Here is a 25,930-nt window from a genome sequence, read left to right on the forward strand (position 1 = left end):
TTACTATATGTCTGGCATAGTGCTAATTTCCTGACATTTGCTATCTGTCTTAATCCTATTATTACTCTCTTTTTACAGATGAGGAAACTAAATCTTAGAAATATTAATTACCTCACCTTAGGACATTCATCTGGGCTTCCCTGGTAGCTCAGCTGGTAAAGAATCTACCTGTAACGCAGAAGACCTCAGCTCAATCCCTAGGTTGGGAAGATCCCCTGGAGAAGGGGTAGGTTTCCCACTCCGGTATTCTTGGACTTCCCTTGTGGTTCAGCTGGTAAAGAATCTGCCTGCAATTCAGGAGACCTGGGTTCGATTCCTGGGTTGGGAAGATCCCCTGGAGGAGGGCATGGCAACCCACTCCAGTATTCTGGGATTCCCTGGTGACTCAGATGGTAAAGAATCTGCCTGCAATGCAGGAGACTCAGGAGAGGAAGGTTTGATCCCTGGGTCAGAAAGATCCCAAGGAGAAGGAAACAACAACCCACTCCAGTATGCTTGCCTGGGAAATCCCATGGACAGAGGAGCCTGGCAGGCTACAGTCCATGGGATGACGAAGTCAGATACCACTGAGCAACTAACACTTTCACAGGACATTCATCTAAGAGGCAGTGAGTCCTTGATGAAGCGTAATGTGTGATACAGTGCAAGTGTCACTAAACACTCAAGAAATGGCCAATGTGATCACTCCCATATGTCTCTCTGTGAGTGTTCTGATACCAAACAGGATGGCAGGAATAGAGGGAAACGCACACCTACCATTTTGACTCTCCAGGTTAGACAGCTGTCAAACCCAGCTGTGGAGAAGGGGTCACTAGCATTTTGTACCATGCCATGGAGAATTGTCCATTTTCCCTCTTTAACTCAAATCTTAGGTTTCCTCCTTCTGTTCTGAGAAATAAAGCCCTGGACTGAGATTGAGGAAAATTGAGTTCTAGCCCCACAGTTGAGTACACTTTGATGGTACACTCAGGCAAATGTCAGCCATTTGACATCCTAGGAAATCAACAGTCAGGGCATGTTGGTACCTGATCAATTTTCTCTCATGGGTAGGTATTGCTGGAGATTACACAGACTGTGCTCGGGACACCCATAGGACATAACAGAAGTGTTGTGATTCTCCCCTCAGCTAAGAAATGATTGAAACTGGTGCATACACAAAACTAATAATATGGATCTTATTTTTAAGTTCTTTTTTTTCTTTTTAAAAAACTTTATTGAAGTATAGTTGATTCACAATGCTGTGTTAATTTCTGTTGTACAGCAAAGTGATTTAATTATATATATGTGTGTATATATACACACACATACTCTTTTCATATTCCTTCCCATTGTGGTTTATCAGGAATATTGAATATAGTTCCTTGTGCTATCTATAGGACTTTGTTTTTTATCCATCCTGTATATAATAGTTTGCATCTGCTAATCCCAATCTCCCTTCATTTCTTAATTAGGCTATCTTGAATAATCAATTTATTAGAAATTCCTGGTGGGGGGGAAGCTTTTATAGATTGTAATTACTGAGTTGGCCAAAAGATTATTTCGGGTTGGTTTACTGGAAAAATCTGGACAAAACTTTTGGCCAACCCAACATTTTTTAACAAATAAACTGTGGAATGCTACACTTCTCGGCATATTATTTTGCCATCGTATTTTCTTCAATGGCTCCCCCAGAAATTAGAATAGACAAAATATTTTCCCAAAGATGACTCGTCTCATGTTTTAAACAAAATAGCTGTAACCACGCTCTGAATTATTCCATAGGTGAACTCCCCATCGATGACAAAGGAAATTCAGGGCACCAAGATGATATTTTCTTATAGAACCCAGCCAGATGATGTGTAAGGATTTCAGATGTGTGGGTCCTATTAAAGTTGACAAGAGCTGAGCTATTACAATCCCCTGGTGACACCTTGTATTACATCCAGGAAGTTTGAAGAAGGTGGCGAAGGATCATCCAAACATCAGCATCACTTTGATAAACTTGTCACTAGGTAAAATAAAATACACGGATGTTTGCTTCTTTTCCTCTGAAATATAAAGTAATTATGACTATATAAAAACCTTTTACCATAACTAATTAACTAGGAGCTCCTCATAAACTCTGTGTCGACAGCACCGTATGTCTAATTATCTTTTTTTCGCTTCAGAATTGTGATGTTGAATAATGAAGAAAATGTTACCTGATGAAGTCTTTTATTTTATGATGATATCTCTGGAGACAGAGGAGACACAAAGGCTTAAATGCCATCTTCAATTACATCTTGGTCTTGGCAAGCTTTCAGCTGGTTTTGATTTGCATGGAAACCACATTATTTTTAAAATCTTATAGAAGGAAGGAAGGAAAGAGGAAGGGAAGAAAGGAAGGAAGGAAAGGAAAGACCGTAATAATTATAAAATGGTCCCTATAGCTGTTTAAGCACTTCATTAATCCTAGGCATGAGAAACCCTTTTCATATGTAGAAAGTCAGGGCTTAGCTGTTTACTTCCAGCCCTATTCTGTTGGGCATTGTGGCTTGGGTTTTGCCAATTCCATTAAAATGTCTCTTCTCTCCTTGCTCCATAATGAAGCACTCTAACTAATTCAAACCAGGCAAGCATGAACAGAAACAGGAAGCTAGGTTTTGGGGGTGTTTCTTTTTGTTGGCATGTGTATAATTTTTTCAACCGTTGAAGGTAATGGCTCAAATCAATACCTGCAGGCACTTACGCGTAAGACCAGACATGCTAGAGAGGGCATTTCAGTCCTTGCCTATTTCCAAGCCTGTGCCCATCGTCCAAACATTTCAACATTTCTGTCAGAGCTCAGGAGTATATTTCAACAGGGTTGGTTATTAAGTGACTCTTTTCTTGCACATGAGGCCAATCCTGTCTTTGGATGCTCATGCAAGATCCATTAAAGTTTAGGAGATCTGCCAGGAGTGGGGGATCTGGGGAGTACTCAGCTAAGTGGGGCACCCCCTGCAGGCCTGTTTCTTTTCCCACGTGTGTCTGTCTGATGTTTTCAGTCTTGCAGTTGAGTTGGCATCTTCTAACACAGTCCTTCCAGGGATGAAAGTATAAATCACCTGGCGTCTTCTTAAAATCCAGATTTTGATTCAGTGTCTCTGAGATGGGGCCTGAGATTCTGCATTTTTATGATGCTTTCAAATGATGCTGGTGCGGCTGGTCCATGGACCCTACTTTGAGTAGCAAGGCATCAACTCAGAGTCAACTCCAGGACTTTCCCCTGCCAGACAAATCCTTTCTCTCCCTCTTCGGTCTTTCTCTGAAATCTGGGAGCACAGAGCAGCCATATTTGATATTGATCTTGGTATTTACCTGGCCTCTGTTTCGTCTGATGGGTAAATGTTTCCCCTGAGTATGGTTTATCTTCACAACCACAGTGTACACTCTGCTTCCTCTTTCTTTGGCTCGTCACAGCAGAGACAATGACACCAGAAGCACAAAGGCCCTGGTAACTACTTGTCAAATAGAATTTAGCTAGATGGATTGAATTCACTCTGATTTCTTATGATATCTTGAGAATATGTTTCTCTCTAAACAGGATCCATAGACTTTGTGGAGATTTCATAGTTTAACGTGTTTGGAGCAGTGATTCTGAAATAAGTAATCAAGTTTTAGCATTAGATCTCAGATCCAGCCCTCCCCTATCCCAACCCCACCACCCCAGTCCTCAAAGAAACAAATCAAAACAGGAAGTAAAACACCATTACCAACAGGACCTTTCATTGCCTTTCTCTGGAGGACTTGACTGACCATTGTGGTCTCCTCCATCTCTCTGACCCCAGCTGACGGTCTTGACACTCTAAGAAAAAAACTTCTCTCCTCAGGAAAAGAAACTCCTATTTTGATAAATGTATCACAAAACACTATCTATTACATATTTTTTCCGAATCATCTTCCAGCCAAATGGATTGAATTTAAAACCCTTCCTTTCACTTGAAAGGAAAACGTCATTGGGTTTTCTTCCTGTTTTCATTCCATCTTTGTTTCAACCCTACAGCCTTCTCACCTCTTCTTTGCCTACCCTATTCCCTCACACAAACCTGGATCCACTGCAAATCCAATGTCTCGGTCAGATTTCCCTCCACTGCTCCAGCCTCAGGAATGGCACTCTGCTCAGAAATTATGGAGCTGGGACTATATGCAGAATATATTGGGTTGGCCAAAAAGTTCTTTCAAGTTTTTCCCTAAGATGGTACAGAAAACTCTGAACAAACTTTTTGGCCAACCCAATATTTGGCCCTTAATTGTGTAGCGACCTGAGCCATGTTTTTCTCTGTTGTCACCTGATATTTAAATATTTTATTGTTAGTTAACTTTAGACATATTTATAATGATTGAAAGATGCTAGATTAAAATTTGCTGAAGAAACCCATGACCTATACTTTGGTCCCGCTGTGTGTCTAGCATGTATAAGTCCATTCAACAATTAATTTCTGAGCACCCTAACAATGGAGTGATTGATTAGGAACCAAAATAAGGTGAAATATATGTACATAATTGAATATAAGACCCGATATTTCACAATCCAAGTAGTGCTTTCACATCTCATTGTCCTTGTGACATCCTTCTGAAGCAGATGGGGAAAGGTAATATGTCATGCAAAGCATTTAATTAGTAAATTCACTTTGACAGTGTTTCAAGTCAGGATGTGAAAAAAAGATATTAAGTGGAATAATATAAAATTTAAATGTGACATGTCAAACAAACTCTTGGAGCAGATACATAAAAATACCAAAGAAGAACAGTGATTTAAAAACTAAACAACAGTGGATCGATTTATGGCTTATTTAGCCAAATCAGCAATCTGGAAAAGGTGCCTCTTAAATTTGGACTGAAAGCTTGACAGAGAGTAAGACAGCCTGACCTCCATGGTTAATAAATTCCATAAGTAGAGAGCAAACATTAAAAATGCCCTGTAGCTCAATGTCTTCAGCCAAAAAGAACTAATCCAATTGACTGAGACCAAAGAAAACGACTGGGAATGTATGGTTGCAGGATGTCTCTGAGGTATTCAAAACCAAGTCAATTTAAGGACTTGTAAGTTAATAACTAGGACTTTACACATAATCCTGTACTTTACAGGTAGCCAGTGAAGGTTTTTTACAACCAGGGTAATGTGATTTTCATGCTTGGTGTCAGTCAGAATGTCAGTTACTGAGTTCCAGACCAAGAGAAGTTCCTTGATCAATCCATTAGCAGAGTCCCTTGGAACATGGGCATGTGGGTGCAGCTCAGCATTCTGGGCAGCCTAGAGGTCAAAAACACAGGTGGGGAGGTAAGCACGGTGGACAGCCTCTATGGAGAAGCCTGGTTCCCAGGGCTTTTAAATGTGTATTTAGTAAATAATTAAATAGGAAGCCTAAAAGATATGTCAGGATCAAAGATTAAGTGCCAACTCATAATAGAAATCTTGAGAGCTAACAACCTTCAAAGCTACAGTTCTGGGCAATTTATGGATTTGCAGTAATGGTGAGAACCCAGAAGCAATAAGAGTTTCTTCTTAGTGTGATTCATCAACAGCTTTTAATAGTCAGGCAGAGAATATCCAGAGGTTAGGTAGTTACAGAGTGAATTTAAGTTTCAAAGAGGTGAAGATGACTATTTTTTTTATGCTACATAATATTAGATTAATATTTTCAATGCCTTGATTGGATTCCTTTTCTAAAACTGGTTCAAGAGTTGTGTGTATGTGTTTTAATTTTTCAGTAGAAATATTGTGTTAAATGATAAGATCTTTACAGATTTAATATCAGCTAATATTTAGAAAATTAAAATAGGAAAAGCAACAAAACCATTAGTTGAACACCTAACATGTTCCAACCACAGTACTAAGTACTTTACACACATTCTTTTATTCATATGAATATTACAAAGTAGATAGTATCAGCAGCAAAAACAGGCTAGGAAATGAAAGCTTGGAGAGTAGATTATGCTGACCTTGCTTCTGACTCTTCCAGAGCTGTCTGCAGACCAGCAACATCAGCATCACTTGGGAAGTGGTTAGAAATGCAGACTCTCAGGCCTCAGATACCGAATCAGAATCTGCTTCCACTGGTAGCTGCAGAGTTCTGAAAGATCTCTTCCAAGCGTCACTTGAGTAGGTTCTTATCAAGATCATGGGAAAGGAGGCAGACAAGTGATGTGACCAAACTCAGGCTTGCCAATGATCCCTGCAAATAAGCAGCATCCCAAGGGGTTCCTCATCCAGGAAGCACATCCATGGAAGGTTCTGGGAGAAGGATCATATGGTGAAAAATGAAGAAAGGAGACATCTTTGGTTGGCTCTGGCAGGGAGCACAGGAGTTCCTGGGCTCTCAAGAAGGGTCATTTCCCCCCAGATTCACTAAGCAACAGCCTTTCACAAAATAGAGATTTAGACAGAAGGTTCTGGAGCCAGACTGTCTGGATTTGATTTTAGATCTTAACAACTTAATCTCTTTATCCCTCAGTTTCTTCATTTGTAAAACAGGGGTACCAGTGGAGCTGTGGTGAGGCATACAGAAAGAGCTCAATGTATGCTGGTTATCATTATTTCCATGTTGCACTGGAAACCATGTATAGTGGAATGAAACTGTTAATAACATGGCCTCTGCCCTCCTATTAAGGAACTAAGCTTTTGGAAGGGGATGTAGACTATAAGGTACAATTGCAGCAAGTACTATTTATTTAAGAAGAGTACCATAGGAACCATAGAAACATATGTTAAGAGAGGAGCCTGACTTTATCAAGGAATCAGGAAATATTTCTTATACAATTTACCTTTCATTGTGGTTGAAAGTTTAAGTAAGGAGAGACTTCCTGGTGGAAAGGATAGCCCTAGAAATCTTAATGAGGAAATAAAACAGTGGAAAACCGGAAAGATGTGTGGGGTGAGTGCAGAGAGCAAGGTGTTTTGACCCATGGAACGGTAGGCAACCTAAAAATGTTCCTGCTAAAACACCTGGGATGCTGCACACAGAATAAAACATATTCTCTTCACTGCAGAGTAGATCTTACAAGAAAGGGAAGCTCTCAGTTGCTGGAAGGGATTAAGAAACTAGACAGACCAGTGAGGGGCACCATGGTTGCCCTTCTAGGAGTTATTGATCTTGGTAACACAAAGCTTTGGCTAAGAGAAGATGAGGCTTTGGCTGAGGGAGGGAGGAAGTTGGAGCTGAAATCCCTTTTGTGAAACTGAGACATGCAAAGGATGGATTAGGAGAACTCACTCACCAGCCCAGAATGAGGGGGTAGTCTGCTTCTTTGGGTGGAGAGAGAAGGCAATCGTCAACTGCAGATTGGAAGAGGGCAAGAGACATACAGGCTTGTGAGTTATGACAGTCAACATTCCAGTGAAGCATGCTGGTGATTTTGACCAAGGCAATGGCAGTGGAGCCGGTTCACGTGACCAGTAGCATGATTAATTCTAGGTCCAAAATTGTCACCATAAATGAAGCATGGAACTGAACAAGGAGCTTATGAAATGCTTCAGGAAAACGAAACAGATCAATGACAAGGGTCTGGCTTCCAGAGGCTGAAACAGTAGAAGCTGGCAGGATCTAGGTTCTAGGAGATATTGGCAAAATTTATGCAGGAAAATCCAAGTCAAAAGAAGAATTTGTGGAGTTAGACAGGAAGAATTCTTCACATGTTGGAGAAGAGCAGTCACTATCATCACTCCAGGCGAAGGAGCTGCAGAGTAGTCCAGGGCAAGGAGGGTGGTTTGGGGGCCCACCTCCGGAGCTAAGACTTGGAAGAAAATTCTGAAAGGAAGTGAGAATTCCATCAGGAGTTCAGAGTCACTGACTCAAAACTGTTTCAGGCTAAAAGACCAAATAGTTTCATTTAGCATTTTATACATCTTGTATATATACCTGAGGACTTCCCATGGGTCACTAGTAGTAAAGCACCCACCTGCCAATGCAGGAGACTAAGAGACATGGGTTCGATCCCTGAGTCGGAAAGATCCCCTGGAGGAGGGCATGGCAACCGACTCCAGTATTCTTGCCTGGACAATCCTATGGTCAGAGGAGCCTGATGGGCTACAGTCCTTGGGGTCACAGAATTGAACACGACTGAAGCAACATAGCATGCAAGCACGCATATCTTGTAGAGATACAAGAAATGAGTTACATACAATCAAGTCTGTTACTCTACATGTGGTCCATGGACCAGCAGCATCAGCCTCACCTGGAGGCTCTACTCCAAGCTCCCTGAGTGAGCATCTGCATTTTTAATATGTTCCCCAGAGACGCCTATACACGTGATGGTTTGAGATGCACCTCTCTGGGTGATATTGTCACCTGAGCTATCTGTGATCACAGATAGGGAATGAATACAGGATACATGTTCTGAAATGGAGTATGTGATGGTAGCTTTGAACTATTCCTTCACGCAAACCAAGAATAGAAGAGATCTAGATCGGAGAAGGCAATGGCAAGCCACTCCAGTACTCTTGCCTAGAAAATCCCATGGATAGAGGAGCCTGGTAGGCTGCAGTCCGTGGGGTCGCTAAGGGTCGGACACAACTGAGTGACTTCACTTTCACTTTTCAGTTTCATGCATTGGAGAAGGAAATGGCAACCCACTCCAGTGTTCTTGCCTGGAGAATCCCAAGGACGGTAGAGCCTGGTGGGCTGCCGTCTATGGGGTCGCACAGAGTTGGACACGGCTGAAGCAACTTAGCAGCAGCAGCAGCAGCAGCAGCCACATCTAGGCCAAGAAACCTAAGAGTATTGGCATCCTTCTGCAGGTTAGATTGAGTAGGTACAAGAAAACAGATTCCCCCCAAAAGTGAAGGAAGAGGTGGTGGCAGAGGTGGCCACCTTGGGAAACAGCTGAGAGTTGTTAAGTTCCAATTTTTTTCCACTCCCAGTTAAATGAGTAGCTAACTGACCCCAACCTCAAACTTAAGAAGCAACCTCAAAATGTCTACAAGTTTACTTTAGATTGAAATTCATAGATGCAATACCTCTCCACCAAAGCAGCATTTTTCTTCATCAATTCGTTAATTGCTTGGTTCCTCAGTCGTGTCCAACTCTTTGCAACCGTGGGATCACTAAGCCCCTCTGTCCATGGGGATTCTCCAGGCAAGAATACTGGAGTGGGTAGCCTATGCTTTCTCCAACGTATCCCTTCCTGAGTCAGGAATCGAACCAGGATTCTTTACCAGCTGAGCTACCAGGAAAGCCAATGTGCTAAAATCCTTCTATATGACTCTGATGGCACCATGGAGAGCATCTTTTACCCACAATACACTTAGAAAGACTATATGACATCACTGAAATCAACTAGTGGTGCCACCATCTCTCCATTCAGTGAATACACATTGAGCCCTACTCTGTGCTCACATGGGCCCAGCAGTGAATGTAGCTGATGCAGTTACTGTTCTCAAGGTGCTTCAAGTCTGTGAGATCAAATACAATCATCACATTTCTAGCTGCTTTCATAAGTGTTATTAACATTTAAACTCTGATTCATTTTTGTCACCCACACTCTATGTGATAGAACAATAGTCCATCTATTTGCATGTCTGATGTCGTTTTGCTACACAAGAACACAATGAGTTGATCAGAAACCTCTTCTGTGCTGTATTTTTAGGAATAGTTTCTTTCAGCTCCAATATACTCCTTCCTGTGAAAAGCCTGGAGAGTCCTAGGAGATGGCAATCGAGCACATAAATATGTAAAATTCTCCTTGAATTAATAGATCTGCTTTGAGTTTTGTTTTTTTTTTTCCTCTTTGGCTTGTTAGAATATAAATATCTGGCGGGTTCTCTAAAACTCTATCACTTAGGTCTCTTGAGGGAGAACGTGAGAATGGAGCACTACAGCATAAGTATCAGTAGTCTTTGTGTCTCTAGATAGCTCTGCTGGGTCTCCCAGGGCTGCAACAGATGATTTGTCAACTTAACATCAGCTGCAGCGGTTATGGAAGAAGACGGGCTTCTCTTCTAGCCGGAGACGTGCATAGGAGCACGCAAAGCTGGAGAAGAGAGGCACAGGAGGGAGGAAGAGGAGGGAATTTAACACTCCCCACATCCCTCCTCTCACTCCAGTCCTGCCACAGCCCCTCCTTGGCCTGGCTTTGCATTGCTTCTTTCTCCATTGCTAATCGCGTATCCTGGTGGGCATTTAGGTATATTTATGTTGTTGTCCACGGGCTTCCCAGGTGGCTCACTGGGTAAAGAATCTGCCTGCAATGCAGGAGATGTGGGTTTGATCCTTGGGTTGGAAACATCCCCTAGAGGAGGGCATGGCAACCCACTCCAGTATTCTTGCCAGTATTCATGTCAATGTATGGCAAAACCAACCAATATAATATTGTAAAATAATTAGCCTCCAATAAAAATAAAAATTAAAAAAAATAAGAATAAAAAAAAAGAAACATAAGAAAAAAAACTAAAACTAAGAGTTGCCTTCCGTATGATCTAGTAATCCCACTCCTGGACTTATATCCAGAAAAGATGGAAATTCCAATTTGAAAAGGTACATGCTCCCCAATGTTTATGGCAGCACTATTTATAGTAGCCAAGACATGGAAGCAACCTAAGTGTCTAGCAACAGATGACTGGATAAAGAAAATGCAGTATGTACATACAGAAATATTTATAGGTATATGTATATACACATAATATGGGTCCCTGGTGGCTCAGCTGGTAAAGAATCCACCTACAATGCAGGAGACCTGGGTTTGATCCCTGGATTGGGAAGATCCCCTTGAGAAGGGAATGGCTACCCACTCCAGTATTCTGGCCTGGAGAATTCCATGGACTGTATAGTCCATGGGGTCACAAAGAGTCTGGCATGACTGAGTGACTTTCACTGATGTAAACACACACACACGAATATATATTTAACTCTGGCAGCTGAGAGGTGCTAGAAGCAATGACTCCCCAGTAGCAATCCGTTAATCTAGTGCCCGGATATTGGCTTACTCTCTTATGAAAAGAACAAGCATTCCTGAGAGAAACGATCAATCCTACAAAGTGACCCTGAAATATCTTACAGTTCCAGAAAGATCAAACAATTCCCCTGCACAGTATGCCAAGGGTCAGCTGTTTTCTCCAGGATAAAGCCAGAGGGAACCTTGTTCCCTATTGCGCAGAGAAAGAACTAGACTCCAGTTCAGCCAAGCAATAAACCCATGGTCTTTTTCTTGCTCTCTACAATGACTCTTTGCCAAGAGTTTTGTCTTTGCTTCTTTCCTAGCAGTGTGACCTAATTTTCCACCCTTCTTTGGCTCCACTTAGAAGCTCTCACCAAAACATCTGTTGAGGTCAGCCCACTGAATGTGTTTCAGATTTTATAGTTGAGCACATGGATATCATACCCTCATTCCTGGCTGTATCCACAAGAGATGTGAGGAGCAGGCCTCTCTGTCTTCAATGCAAGATGAAAATAAAGTATGTTGGGTAGAGACTGTGAAAGGCTATAATAATGAGCTTCCTTGAATGACTTATGAATAAGTAAATGCCGATTAGTGTTTTGTACATCATGTCCTTATAAGGAAGAGAAGATTTCAGTTCTGAGACCCAAAGCTCACTGTAAAGTGCATACACACAAACCTTCTTGTACCACTTTTCTTACCTGCTAGAAATGGTTTAAAATCAAATAGTACAACATTTTAAGCTTTTTATTTTGCCAGTGAGGAAACTGAGGTGGAGAGTTGCCTCATCATTTCATCAACATTATATGAAGATTTTATACAAAACTTATTTACACAAGATGAAAAACATTTTTGGGTCTTAGAAGAATTATTTAGTCTTTTAAAGTCCTAATAAACATTGGCTTTTAATAAAACTTTATTATAAAGGCTTTGGATTAGAGCCATCTGCAGTTTTTCTCTACACAATTAGACGAGAAAAAAGATCTTTTTCTTTTCCCTTCATTCCTGGTTAACTATGGATTATGAAGCACAGGGCGTAGAAAATTGAAGCTGTGTGATATACTGAGGTCATTCTAGGGAAAAATGATTCATGAAAGTCCAAACTTCCAAAACAGGTACATTAAGGGATGACTCTTTACAACTGCAGATAAATAATCTGTCTTATAAAATTAATCATATAGCAACCTATATAGAATATAAAAATCTAATTGATAAAAATTATTTGCATCAAAAAATTCTATGTAGGCTCTATCACTAAATTAAGAAGGGGAAGTGCACTAGTACTTGGTTATAAATACAAACATTAAAAAACTCATTTTAATACAAACATTAAAAAACCCTGATATGATTCAAATTCTCTTCTAATTTGTTTCTTTAAAGTTCAATTGTTTAAAAAAATGTCTTGAAGTATTTGCTGTGCAAGTCATACTGCAATCTTATTTGGTGTTATAAAAGAAAGACATAAAACCATAGTTTCAATGAAGTATATTTCCAAGCCATAGAATAATCTGAAATCCGTATTTTACTGTCAACAGAGTTAAGTAGACACATGATCTTACTGCACAGAAACTCTTTCCTTATATCCTTGTCATCAAACTCTCAGGAGAACTGTTTCATGCTATCCTGGGTCAAGACAGTCACTGTGTGTTTTTTTGAACTTTGAAGAACTAACCATGTTATAAACCTATCACATTACATATATAGTGTCAGGAGTATTTCTCAAACGTTTTGTAGTTATAAGAAACTTCTAGAAATCTATTGGTTGGTAGCAGAAAGTCAGTGCTCTCCTAGACATCCCATTTCCCTTCCCTCTCTCGTTACAGACTTCAAATGGAGCCCCACTCTCCAATGATTATGGATGGACAAAATGATGGGCAACCAAACCCATCTCAGGTGAGGCCATTTTCTTGAGACTCCAGTGTTGAAATGATAAATGGGTGGACCATTTGGCCTTCAACAAATGACAAAGAAAAAATACAACTGATTAGAGAGTATTTTCAGTTTTGTTATATGTGTGTCCACTCTTGACCCTCTGGATATATGGAGAAAGAAAATGTATATTACTTCTTGACATTTCAAGATTAAAGTTTCGAGGACACTTCCTGTACTGGACTTCCTGCTCTTGGCAGTAGCCTGACAGTTTGCTCGCATGGCATGAACTCGTCAACCTCGTTCTATATTATCAACACGATATCCAATCAGATTCTCCTTAAGTCACTTTAATTTGCCAGTGATTTCTCATGCCTTCTTAGTAGATTATCAGTACTATTACTTCTGTTTTGCTATCGCTCACTTGCGTTTACTTGTTTGGAGCAGGAAAGAGGACATTTTAAACACATTTAACCAGGTCTTGGTTTAGGGGTCAGAAATGTGCTTCAAGTCGCACACCAGCCTGCAAACACCTGGTGTCCCAGATGGGAGTAATAACAGCTCTGCTCTTATTTTCATAACTGTATTATGGAAGATGTTCGCTGGTTTCCTCCTCGGTGAGTTTAATTCACACCAATATTTTAAGGAAGATTAGAAAAAAAATGGAATGAAAGAAAACATTTCTGACAGCGAAGAGCTGGGTTTTCATGTTCCCATCATATAAAAAAATTCCAAGATAATTATAGTGTATAACAGATCTTTAATGCTTATTTTGTGAATCAAATCAACTCTGTATTATTTTGTGTGCTGAAGCTCAACACACACCACAGAAATGCCATATTTTTAGCCCAGCTATAGGTTTTATGTTTTTCCTCTAAAATGATTTTCCCCGGTGAAATAGTTTTTGTAAAACCAACTGAAAATCAAGCAACATCACAGAGCTGCTTTTCTGTCCCGTGTCATCATTCAGCCTCACTTGAAAGTCTGTCATTAAGAGCTGCCCCAGCTGTTGCATCACCAGCCGTTTCAACAGCTGCACTAATGACGACTCGTGTTGTTTTATTCTTGCTTCTTCTCTAAGAGGATTTTCAATAGTGTTGCCCAAATTTGCTATCGGGAAGATGTCAGGGACTCACAAGCAGACTGTCAGCTCCTAACTGAAAGGGTTTCTCAGGGGGAGTCACAGAATCGCAGATGCAAAGCCTAGCAACACCACTATAGTTACCTCCATCTGAGAGCCGAAGCTAGGGGCAGAGGCAGATCTGAACCAGCACTCCTGAGGAATAGACCCCCAAGTGCAAAGTGCCATGAGCACTAGGGGACAAAAGTCCCTTTTGCCAACTAATGTGTGCTAACCCTCCAAAAGAGTGCCTGGCATATGGTGGGCACTCAAGAAATATTGACCGAATCAGTGAATATCAGCTTCTTGATCAAGGTTATAAGCCAGTTAGGAATCAGACTGGACTTTCTCATGTGGCCCTACATCACCAGGGTTGGCAACATGAGTTAGTGAAAAGTGCGCCCAGAGGTGGTAGCTCTTAACTGGGTCATTTACTTGTACTTTCTCAGCCAAGTACATTTTTTTTTTTTTTGGATGCGTTTCCAGAAGCAAATAACTCTGAAGCTTAAGCTGCCTAATCTGTACACAGAGATAATATTGGACCGACCTATTTCATAGGGTTTAATGCCTATCAATTTGGATAGTGTATGACAAACTCTTAAGTGTTGGAGGGTGTTGTTACTATCAGCAAATGGACTCTGAGATGTAGCCATTTTATGACTGCAGAAAAGTTTAGGCAGGAGCTCTGTGGCAGAAACAAGCTCTCCAACATGATAAAAGGCCCTCATCCAGGGCATGCTGGGAGCCACGACCTGGTCCACTCCTGAGCTGAAACCAATACAGTAAGAGACAAGGAAACTAATGCAAGCCTTAATGAGATCCGAAGTGTGGTGGAGGAGCTGGGTAAGAGGAGCAGTCAAGAAAAGGTCAGGACTGGGCAGAAGTTCAAGTTAGTTATCCCAAATATGGAATGTTGAGGATACATTTATAATAGCTAGTCCAGATTCCAGATTAAAATGTAGTGCTGAGAATTCAGGGTGGATATGGTCATCAGTAGGGCTTCCCAGGTTGTACTAGTAGTAAAGAACCCGCCTGCCAATGGAGGAGACTGGAGTTTGATCCCTGGGTTGGGAAGATCCCCTGGAGAAGGAAATGGCTACCTACTCCAGTGTTTTTGCCTGGAGAAATCCATTGTTGGAGGAGACTGGTAATCTATGACCCATATGGTTACAAAGAGTCGGATACGACTGAAGTGACTTAGCATATAGTACATGGTCATCAGTCCCCAGAGAAATCTAGGTCTTTGGTAGACAAATCAATTCCTCGAACTATGTTCATGCATTTCGAAACCAGGGCTGGATCTAAGAGAGGGGAGCTGGCAGATCCTATAAGAGGGGATTCTGTTGATGCCAGGATACAAATGTGGCAGAAACTGGCATAGAAGGACTAGATCGGCAGAGTTATCTTATGCTGGCATAGAAGGAGACTACACACAGTCCTTGTGGGATATCCAGAATTTTGTCTACTCTAGATGCCTAGACATCACATGTTCTTAATGGACCAGCAGACCTGGGTGGGGCTAGGCTCACAGGGGCCAAACAGCCTTGTTGGTAGCTCAGGTGGGAAGGTCAGAATTCTCTGATAGCACTAGGGCTAACGGTACGAAAGCTATTTAAAAAAAAAAAAAAAAAAACCTTAAAGACCGTTGCTTTTGGTATGAAGAGACAGGAGACCACAGTGTGACATCTTAAGACAAATTGTGAAGGCATATCCACAATTTTCCAAGTGTTTACTCAAAACAAAAAGACATCGAGCAGTCAAGGCCATAGCCATAAACCAAGAAGCAATGCTTGTTCATACGAATTGTTTCCCCAGCCCTGTCCCTTTTGAGTCACCTTGTCCATAACCACCCTGCTGATGGTCAGAAAGGGAGACAAGGCGCTATCAAATGTGGTTCGTGGCTGTTCCCCTGACTCCTTCTCACGGCCCTCTCCATTCCAGTTCTACCAGGAGCCTCTCCCTTGACTACTTCCCATTTCAGCTCCCTTAGTCTTCAATGTTGACAACTGACTGTTTTCCTAGCTAGACCTCAGCACACTCCAAGGACTCTGGCCTTCTGAGCCTCTGGCTCAATTCACTCCTGGATGTCTCAGGTGGAAAAGTTTGCTCAAGATCTGACTCTAGGACTAAACTGGCCTGCACTGACTTGACCAGCACCCAGATGAATCCCCTCATGCCACCCAAAGAGGGAAAACACTGCCATCACCCTGCTCTATACCAAAGCCTCTCCACTGGGTCTTGCAGCCACTGCTGTGAGAGACCTTAGGGAAAACCCAGAGCTTGTAGGAGAGCTGTTTGTTCAGAAATGGAAGAAAATACCAAGCCTAGAGGAGGTATGGAGCCAGAAACAGCCCACCAGCTGAGACATCCCCCATGTTACCTGCAGTGTTTCACTGTCATTTTTAAATTTTCTTTTCACAATCATCCCTTTGAAATCCACAAGTGACTCATGGAAAGTTATGAAATTTTCAGTCATTCACACTCTACGGTAAAATAGCTTGACACAGTTTCTTTCCTCCCAATATCTAGCACAGGGCACTTGTAAGAGTAAAGATGCAGTGTATTGGACTATGAAAGTGCAAGTGTTAGTCGCTCAGTTGTGTCTGACTCTTTTCTATCCCATGGACTCTAGCCTGACAGGCTCCTCTGTCCATACGATTCTCTAGGCATGAATACTGGAGTGGGTTTCCATTCCCTTCTCCAGAGGAGCTTCCTGACCCAGGGATTGAACCCCAGGTCTCCTGCATTGCAGGCAGATTCTTTACCAACTGAAATGCCACCAGGGAATCTCCTGTCAAGCTATGGGAAGAAGGTAAAATAACTGAAGATCTTTGAAGGCCAGGAGAAACTCTTGAAATAGATGGTGACACTGTGGGGAGGGAGCAAGATCAGAGGAGCGCTAAGGACACCTCAGACTAGGACTCAGGTAGAGCAGGAGGCAGAGGAGAGCTATAAGAAAGAGGACACCAAGCTTTCTGTTTGTTGTCACTGCTCCCCCAAGTTTTGCTTTGGACCAGCTATGAATCAGGAAGGAGATGACAGTCTCTTCCGCTCATTTCACTTCATGTTCCTGAGATCAGGGTCCAGGCTGATATAATTATTATCATTTGTAAGTGAGAGTCCCTTATACTGCAAGGAGATCCAACCAGTTCATTCTAAAGGAGATCAATCCTGGATGTTCATTGGAGGGACTGATGCTGAAGCTGAAACTCCAATACTTTGGCCACCTCATGAGACGAGTTGACTCACTGGAAAAGACTCTGATGCTGGGAAAGGTTGGGGGCGGGAGGAGAAGGGGACGACGGAGAATGAGATGGCTGGATGGCATCACCAACTCTGTGGACATGAGTTTGGGTGTACTCCGGGAGTTGGTGATGGACAGGGAGGCCTGGCGTGCTGTGATTCATGGGGTCGCGGAGAGTCGGACACGACTGAGCGACTGAACTGAACTGAACTGAAGTGGGCATCCACTATTTTTTTAATTATCAAATTTGGACTAGATAATATTTCCAGTGGTTCAAAATTCAAGCGGTAGCAAAGTCACCTCCACGAAGCCACTTCCACGTAATGGAGGATCCTTCTAGGGCTGAAAAAATCCTTACACAAATAAGTAAACACACTCACTCTCTCTTTTTTTTTAGGCTGTTATTTTAAAAGTAGTAGTTCGGGAACAGTAAGCTAACATTGGCTTTGGGGCCTGCAAGGAAACCTGACTATTAACTGTAACATTTTTTTTTCCCCAAGAGAAACTATATTCTCAGAACCACATAATCAACCTAAAGATACATTTCTAGAACCAAGCACATTCATACTCTGGAGGCTTTCTGTTTAGATGTATATGAAGCAGAGCTGAATAAGCAGAGAGATGAAGAATGCGGTGGTGGAAAGTGAAAAGTGCCTGTATATGCCAGATTAAAGTTTTCCGTGATTTTTTTTTTCCTCCCAAAAAAAGATGGGATGGGCTTTTGAGAAGCCAGCATTTATTGGGCTTAAGGGCAGACAAGAAGTGACAGTGGCAAGAAACCGACTTATGTTATCAACAGTCTCCTTCTCCAGCTAAATAGGAGAGATCTCGACGCAAGGGGTTCGAAGGCTGTTCTCACAAACCCGTTCCAACTGGCTCACAGCTGTAGATGGTTTCTGCATCCACGGATGGAAATCCATCAATTCCAGGCTCTCATATGGGCCATACCTTAACTGAATAAGGGGCCAAGTGTGTGCATTTTGTTAATATCACTAGCTGTGTTTTCCTGGCTCAAAGTTTGTGTGAGTTATGTTTACAGACAAAGTGAAGCAAGTGTGAGTGTGTGATGATCACTCCCAGAAACATCAAGGACCATCTAGCGTTTGCAAACGATCCACCACGCCTAGGTTGAAAGCATCTTCTCGGGAGATATTGTGATAACTTATCAAACTTTGCCGCACAAAAGCAAAATCACAAATTCATTATGAAGCCTGCGTATGGACTTCAGTAAACATCTTTGAAAGGATAAGCATTTAGATTTCAAACCAATGAAAGGAAGAAGTTCAATAATAAAGTGGAAATGATTAAATCCCCTCTTTGAATTTGATTGAACCTAAGAAGAAATCAGGGCTTCCCTGGTGACTCAGCTGGTAAAGGATCTGCTTGCAATGTGGGAGACCTGGGCTAGATCCCTGGGTTGGGAAGATCCCCTGGAGAAGGGAATGACTGCCCACTCCAATATTCTGGCGTGGAGAATTCCATGGACTGTGTACAGTCCATGGGGTCGCAAAGAGTTAGACACAACTGAATCACTTTCACTTTGACTTTCAAGAAGAAATCAACTCTTCCTTGACCAGAAGAATGTTTCTTAAAGGAATTAATATTATTTTTCTGTTAGGTATAGAATCGGTGTGATCAATTCAGCAGGATACCTTAGAGCATGGTGTTTTTTGTGTAGGTGAAATTATTTTGTTCAACACTGAAAAAACTGGAACTAAAATTTAAAAACTACTGTTCCATCAGTTTTTGCTGCAAAAACAAAACCTTGGTATCAAAGAATGATAGTTGTGTGCATGTTTTTCTATCTTAGTATTTCTAAGCTTCTTGAAGGCAGGGCTGCTCTATCTTTCCAAGAAAGAGAGACAGAGAGACAGAAAAAGAGACACAAGACCCTCAGACTTGAATTTCATACCATGTCATTATTTCATGATGCACAATGCTGAGAAAACAGAATTGCACTTGGTCATTTTTGCTAAGTCATTTGTTAAATTGAATTAGAGATCATTTCAACATATCAGTGTATTAATTTAGCAAACACATACACAGCACTAACCAGGTGCCAAGCCTTCATCCAAGTGTTTTATGAATAGTGACTTACTGAATAGGCAGCCACATTGTGAATATAGAGAATTCTCAAATAATAGTCTCTCTTTAGAATTTAAGATCATTATGGTATTTTTGTTTTTCAGCCATACCTTCTGACATGTGGAACTTGCCTGACATGCCCCCTGCATTGGAAGCTCTGAGTCTTAACCACTGGGCCACCAGGAAATTCTCATTATGATATCTTTATTCACAAGGTCAACACAATTTTGCTATCGGAGTAATGTTTTGTATATACATTTTTTCTTTGACTATGAAAGGTGTACATTTTTAAGCAAAAAAATTAGGAAAACACAGAAACTACAAAAAAAAAAAGGCAATAAAATCACACTTCACAGAAATAAGTCCCATACAGGATTTTTCATTAGACATGTATTTTGAATATCTCTGAAAAATCTATCTGTAATTTTTTTTTTTTTTTTTGGCAGCTTGCAAGATCTTAATTCCCCAAGCAGGAATTGAATCTATGCCTTAGGCAGTGAAAGCACAGAGTCCTAAACACAGGACCTTCAGAGGAGCCCCATTATCTATAATTTCTGTTCATTCTATCAAAATAGAAGCCCCCCAGCCCCAGGTCATTTTCTTTCCTGTCATCCTATTATATTGCTAGCTTTGCATTCATCACTACCTAAAATAATCTCATTTATTCAGTTTTTATTTTTTTCTCTGTCTCCTGCTACTAGAATTGAACCTTGCTGAATGTCCCCAGGGCCAGGTACATAGCTGATGCTCAATAAATGTTTCTTAAAGGAATTAATATTATTTTTCTGTTAGGTATAGAATCGGTGTGATCAATTCAGCAGGATACCTTAGAGCATGGTGTTTTTTGTGTAGGTGAAATTATTTTGTTCAACACTGAAAAAACTGGAACTAAAATTTAATGACTACCATATCTGAAAAAAGTTCTGTACCAATTAAATTAGTTCTGATAATGTTGCAAAAATGCTTTCAAAATGCCAGTGAGGTCTTGTTCATTTAGGATTTCAATGGACTAATCCTTTCCCTCCTGAGAATATCATGGGCAGAGACTTGACAATGCAAAATCTTAAGTGAGAACATATTTAACGGGGTCAAGAGAAAGTGTCATCTTCGTAAGTCCTATGAAGCCAGTTTTGATATTTCCCCAAATGCTTATTTCACAAAACAGCATTGTTAGGTATAAAAAATTCAACAAGCCAAAGGAATTCAGAGTTCTAAGAGAAAATATAAATAGGGGCATCCATTTAACAGTAATTGGTTTCTAAAAAGATTCCTTATTATGACCTTAGGACATATTGGAACATAAAGAAAAGGGCCTGGTTTGGTTTGTGGAATTTTTTAAGGCAGTTCAACTGCTTCACATACAATTTTTGCAACATACCTATGAAGAGATAAATAAGACACTATTATTGTTGTTCCCATACTACAGAATTGGAAGCTAACAACTCAGTAAATATTTGTTGAGCATCTGTTGTTTGCCCAGTTCAGTGTTAAGTAAACCATGCCTAAGATAGAGTTTGGTTCAAAGAATCTTTAGATACAGTTCGGGAAGTAAAATGAGAATTAGGTTCAAGCAATTAGAAGAAAAAGAATAAAACCAAGTGACACTCTTTTATTAGAGATGCCGGAGCTCAGGGATGGGGGTGGTGGTGGTATGGGCTGCATGAAGAAATGTCATTTCCAAAGATGGAGGGAAGCAAGGTTGATAACAGTAGCAAAGACAATTACACCACCACCTCAGGGGGACTGAATGCTCACCATCATCAGTTACTGATCTAAGGGCTTTGCATAAACTCAATCCTCACAACAAGCCTATGAAATTGATCCCACTGTAATCCCCATTCTGCAGGTGAGGAAACTGTGACCTACAGGATTAAAAAAAAAAGCTGCCAAGTCATGCAATTTAAGATTAGGTAAAGAATGAACAGGTAAGTCATGAACCTGACCTCAAAGTCAGTCAGCTGATATGCAGAGAGATCCTGACCCAGCTGGAGAACTAGATTCCAACTGAGAATAGATAAAGCCCAAATGATAAGAACATCCTGGTTATGGGTGACTCTTATAAGCCACCTGTTCTCTGAGTTTCTTGGCTTAGGACCCCTTTATACTCTTAACAATTATTGAGAATCCCAAAGAGCTTTTGTTTGTATGGGTTGTATTTCTCAGTATTTACCACATAGAAATTAACACAGAGGAATTTTTAAAATATTGATATTTTTATATTTAAAATGACAATAATAAGCCCATTACAATCCCTGATGCTGGGAAAGATTGAGGGCAGGAGGAGAAAAGGGTGACAGGATGGGATGGTTGGATGGCATCACTGACTCAATGGACCTGAGTTTGAGCAAACTCTGGGAGATGGTGAAGGACAGGGAAGCCAGGCGAGCTGTAGTTCATGGGGTGGCAAAGAGTCAGACACAACTGAGCAACTGAACAGCAATACAACATAAAGAACACCTTTATGGAGAATAAAAAAACAGAAAATATTTAGTGGAAGAACAATTTTACTTTACATATATTCAAATTTCTTTCATACTTGGCTTTATTAAATTAACTTTATAAGGTAATAACAAACTGTTGGGGCTTCCCTGGTGGCTCAGAGGTTAAAACGTCTGCCTCCAATGCGGGAGACCCGGGTTCGATCCCTGGGTCGGGAAGATCCCCTGGAGAAGGAAATGGTAACCCACTCCAGTATTCTTGCCTGGAAAATCCCATGGACGGAGAAGCCTGGTAGGCTACAGTCCACGGGGTCGCATAGAGTCGGACACGACTGAGCGACCAAATGGAACAGGAACAAACTGTTATCCAAAGTGGCTGCACCATTTAACATTCTAACCCACCATGCATGGGACTTCCAATAGCTCCAGTACTTGGTATTATCAATCTTTATTACTTTACCTGTTCTGATAGGTTTGTTTCTTATTCTCATCGTGGTTTTAATTTGCCTTTCTTTTATGACTAGTGATGTTGAACATATTCACATATGCTTATTGACTAGATTCTTTTGTGAAGTTTCTTTTCCATTCTTTTGCCATGTTTCAATTGGTTTTTTTAAAATTATTGAGTTGTAGAGCTTTTGATGGTCTTCCCTGGTGGCTTAGTGGTAAAGAATCCACCTGCCAAGCAGGAGACCCAGGTTTGATCCCTGGTTCAGGAAGATCCCTTGGAGAAGGAAATACCCATTCCAGTGTCCTTGCCTGGAAAATCCCATGGACAGAGGAGCCTTGAAGGGCTGCAGTCAACTGGGGCACAAAGAGTCAGACACAACTTAGCAATAAATTTTCACTTTTTTTTTTTCAGCGCTTTTCACATGCTGTGAATACAAAACAACTATTGGATATTTTGTAAACATTTTTCTCCAGCCTGTAACTTTCCTTTTTGTTTTTCTGAAATTATGTCTTTCAAATAAGAGAAATTTTTCGTCTTGATAAAACATTTTTTATCGTTTTTTTCTTTTATGTGTTTTGGTATCCAGTGGGTAGCTCAAATGGTAAAGAATCTGCCTGCAGTGCAGGAGACCTGGGTTCGATCCCTGGGTCAGAAGTGTCCCCTAGAGAAGGGGATGGCAATCCACTCCAGTACTCTTGCCTGGAGAATCCCACGGACAGAGGAGCCTGGCAGGCTACAGTCCATGGGGTCGCAAAGAGTCAGACATGACTGAGCAACTAATACTTTTCACTTTAAGAAATCTTGGTCTGTGCCAATATCACAGATATCTTCTGTATTTTTTCTAGAACTTAATCAGTTTAGCTCTTACTTTTACATCTATGACCTATTTTGAGTTCATGTTTATATATGGTGTGAGGCAATGGTTGAGGTTTCTTCATTTTCACATAGATATCCATTTGTTCCAGCACTGTTTGTTGAAAAGACTAACTTATTTCCATTGAATTACCTTGGTATCTTTGATGAAAATCAATTGACCACGTAACTGTGGGTCTATTTCTGGACAGATCAAATCTGTTTCTTGATCTATTTTTATGTTAATGCCTCATTGTCTTGATTATTATAGCTTTAGAATAAGTCACAGTGTCAGATAGACGAGTCCTCCAATTCTGGTCTTCTTTTTCTAAATTGTTTTAGCTATTTTAAGTCCTTTCCTTTTCCATATAAATTTTAAAATAATGTCATTTATTTCTTCAAAAAAGCCTAGTAGGATTATGTTGGGATTGCATCGAATCTTGAGATCAATTTGGGGAGGACTGCCAACTTAATAATTTTGAATCTTCCAAGACAGGATACAGTAAACTATGGTCTGCAGCCTAAGTCTAGCCCGTTCTTGTATGCCCTCAAGCTAAAAGTGGTTTTACATTTTGGAAGGGTTGTAAAACAAAACAAAGAAAAATACTCCAGAGAGACCTGTGTGGCCTGACAAGCCACCAATATTTACTCTCTGGCTGTTTACAGAAAAAGCTTGTCAACCTTTGTTCAAACCTTTGAATGTGGCTCATCTGTCCATTTATTTACTTCTTTAATTTCCCTTTAAAATGTCTTGTAGTTTTCAATGCACCAGTCTTATACACCTTTCACTAAATGTATGCTTAATATGCTTAAGCCTTTATTCTTGTGGCCCATCACACTTTAAGAACCATTGCTATAAGTAGTGGAGGCAGAAACAGGGGGAAGGGACACAAATAGTTAACTTATTTTTTTAAGAAGTCAGACCATAGTGAAAACACTCAAATAGTTTTAAAAATACAGTGGAAGGGCCCACAAAGGCTAGAAAAAAACAAGAAGAATCTATACTATTTAAAACGAGAGGTTCTGGAGACATAGGTTAGAGTAGCAGGAGAGAAAAGGGAGTAAATTCAAAAAAACATTTCAAAGGAAGGAAAAGCAGGATTGGTAATGGATTGGATAAAGAGGATGAAAGAGAGAGAAGAGTCAAAGACAACTTCAAGGTTTCGAGCCTGTGATGTTAAATGGCTCGTCCATGGTGATTTTTATTTGGTTTACTTTTATCATCTGAATGCACAAATGGGATTTCCCTACATCGAGCTATTGTAGCTCCCAACGTGCAGACTTACCACTGAAATTACCTGCTATCTCTTCACACCCTGTTAGTGAACAGGTAGTATTTTGATGGATGTTACACGATCAGAGAAATCCTGGGTCTTGGTGGCATGTGGAACATAGCTCTCTCTAAATCCTTGTTTTAATTAATTATTCCTTAATATTCGAAATCTCTCTTAGGTTAACATTCTTCAACCTAAGAGAATGTGATTTTTACCACCTTGTTTGTTTGGAAATCACGAGCTCTTGGAGACATTTATATTATCTGTGATGTTGAAATTTGTTTTTTCCTTTTGCCGTCTCTTGACTTTCTTTTGAAGTCACACTATTAAACCTCCTTAAAAATATTTATGTGTGTTTAGTTAACAAAAGCTCCTGTAAGTTGAATCCATGCTGGGAAAAGGTTCAGGTAAGCTCTCTATATAAGCTTACAGACAATTGTGTAAATCTTTAGCCATTAAAGAGAAAGGAGAAAAAAAGCCACCCTCATTACACTGCTGTCATTTACTCTCATCTCCTGTCCTCTTTAGCAGCATTAAGATGGGATGTAAATTTGCCAGTTAATGCTGTTAGAAAATGGATGGTTCAAGAAGGGCAGGAATTAGAGATCAGTATTAGGTGCAGATAAGCTCCTTTCCCTCTGCAGTGGCGGCTGTTTAACATTCATGGGAAAATCATCATCAAACAGCGTTATCACAGCTCTGTTGATGGCTGAGGAACTTCATCACTATGATAATTTTTTTTTATAGCTGTGAGCCAAAAAGCTCCCTTTTATTTCTGCTGTCTAGAGCTGTGATAGAAGCTTGTTGGTATGGGCAGGATACAGCCAACCCTGGGCTTCTTGGCTGGGTTGGATTTCTCCTTCCCCCTCCTCTGTTCTCTCCTTGTGCGTGTTGCACTAAACAGTCCTACTGATAAAACACATATATATATGTATAGAAAGTGGAAGTCCTCCAACAGTCCTTCAAAGCATAACAGATATTTTTATGATCAGTAATTCAAAGTTTGACAAGTGATGCCATTCTGTAATGAAACTGTCATCCATTTTATTGTGAGCAAAATGCCAACTCGATAAATGGCGCATAGAGAGGGGGGGAGCAGTTGGGTGGGAGCAGGCCAGTGGCGGGTCGGGGTGGTGTGGGGCGGGGAGGGCGGGTGAAATAAATGCATGCCTCTCAATACCTGGGAAGCAAACCATTCAAAAGACTCAAAGTATCCCTCCCTAGTCTATTTCTCATCAATAGGCTGAGTTGTCAAAGCACTTTGCCTGTATCATTCCTTTCTGAGTCCCAAGCAAAGTAAACCAGAGATTGGGTCTTTGTAAATCCCTTTTTGGCTCAATTCTATTTTTATTTTTAGAGTGTTTGGGGGACAACATGGGTTGTGTTGCTCTAAACTTACTGAATCTGCTTTCGAACATAACATCTTCGCACACAGTATTTCCTTGACATGTTTAGACATCTTCAAGTCTATGAAAGATAAAAGTCACAGTTGTTGCTTGCAGCACACACATACAGGGCAAAGATGTGAACTATTCTTCTGAGCTTGATAAGGAAACCAGCATTCTAAGGAAATGTAAATTTATTAAAGGGCTCAAACTTCTCCCTCTGCAAAGATTTGCCCTCATTTTTGGAGTCTTAACAACACTAAGTGACTTCCTCCTTTCAGAGTGCAACTCGGAAAGCGTGGTGTGAAAAGCAGTTTTGTAGTCTGAACAGCAAGGTACT

Source organism: Moschus berezovskii, chromosome 12 (genome assembly GCF_049115385.1).
Source record: "Moschus berezovskii isolate FMDL1 chromosome 12, NW_MosBer_1.0, whole genome shotgun sequence".
NCBI lineage: Eukaryota > Metazoa > Chordata > Mammalia > Artiodactyla > Moschidae > Moschus > Moschus berezovskii.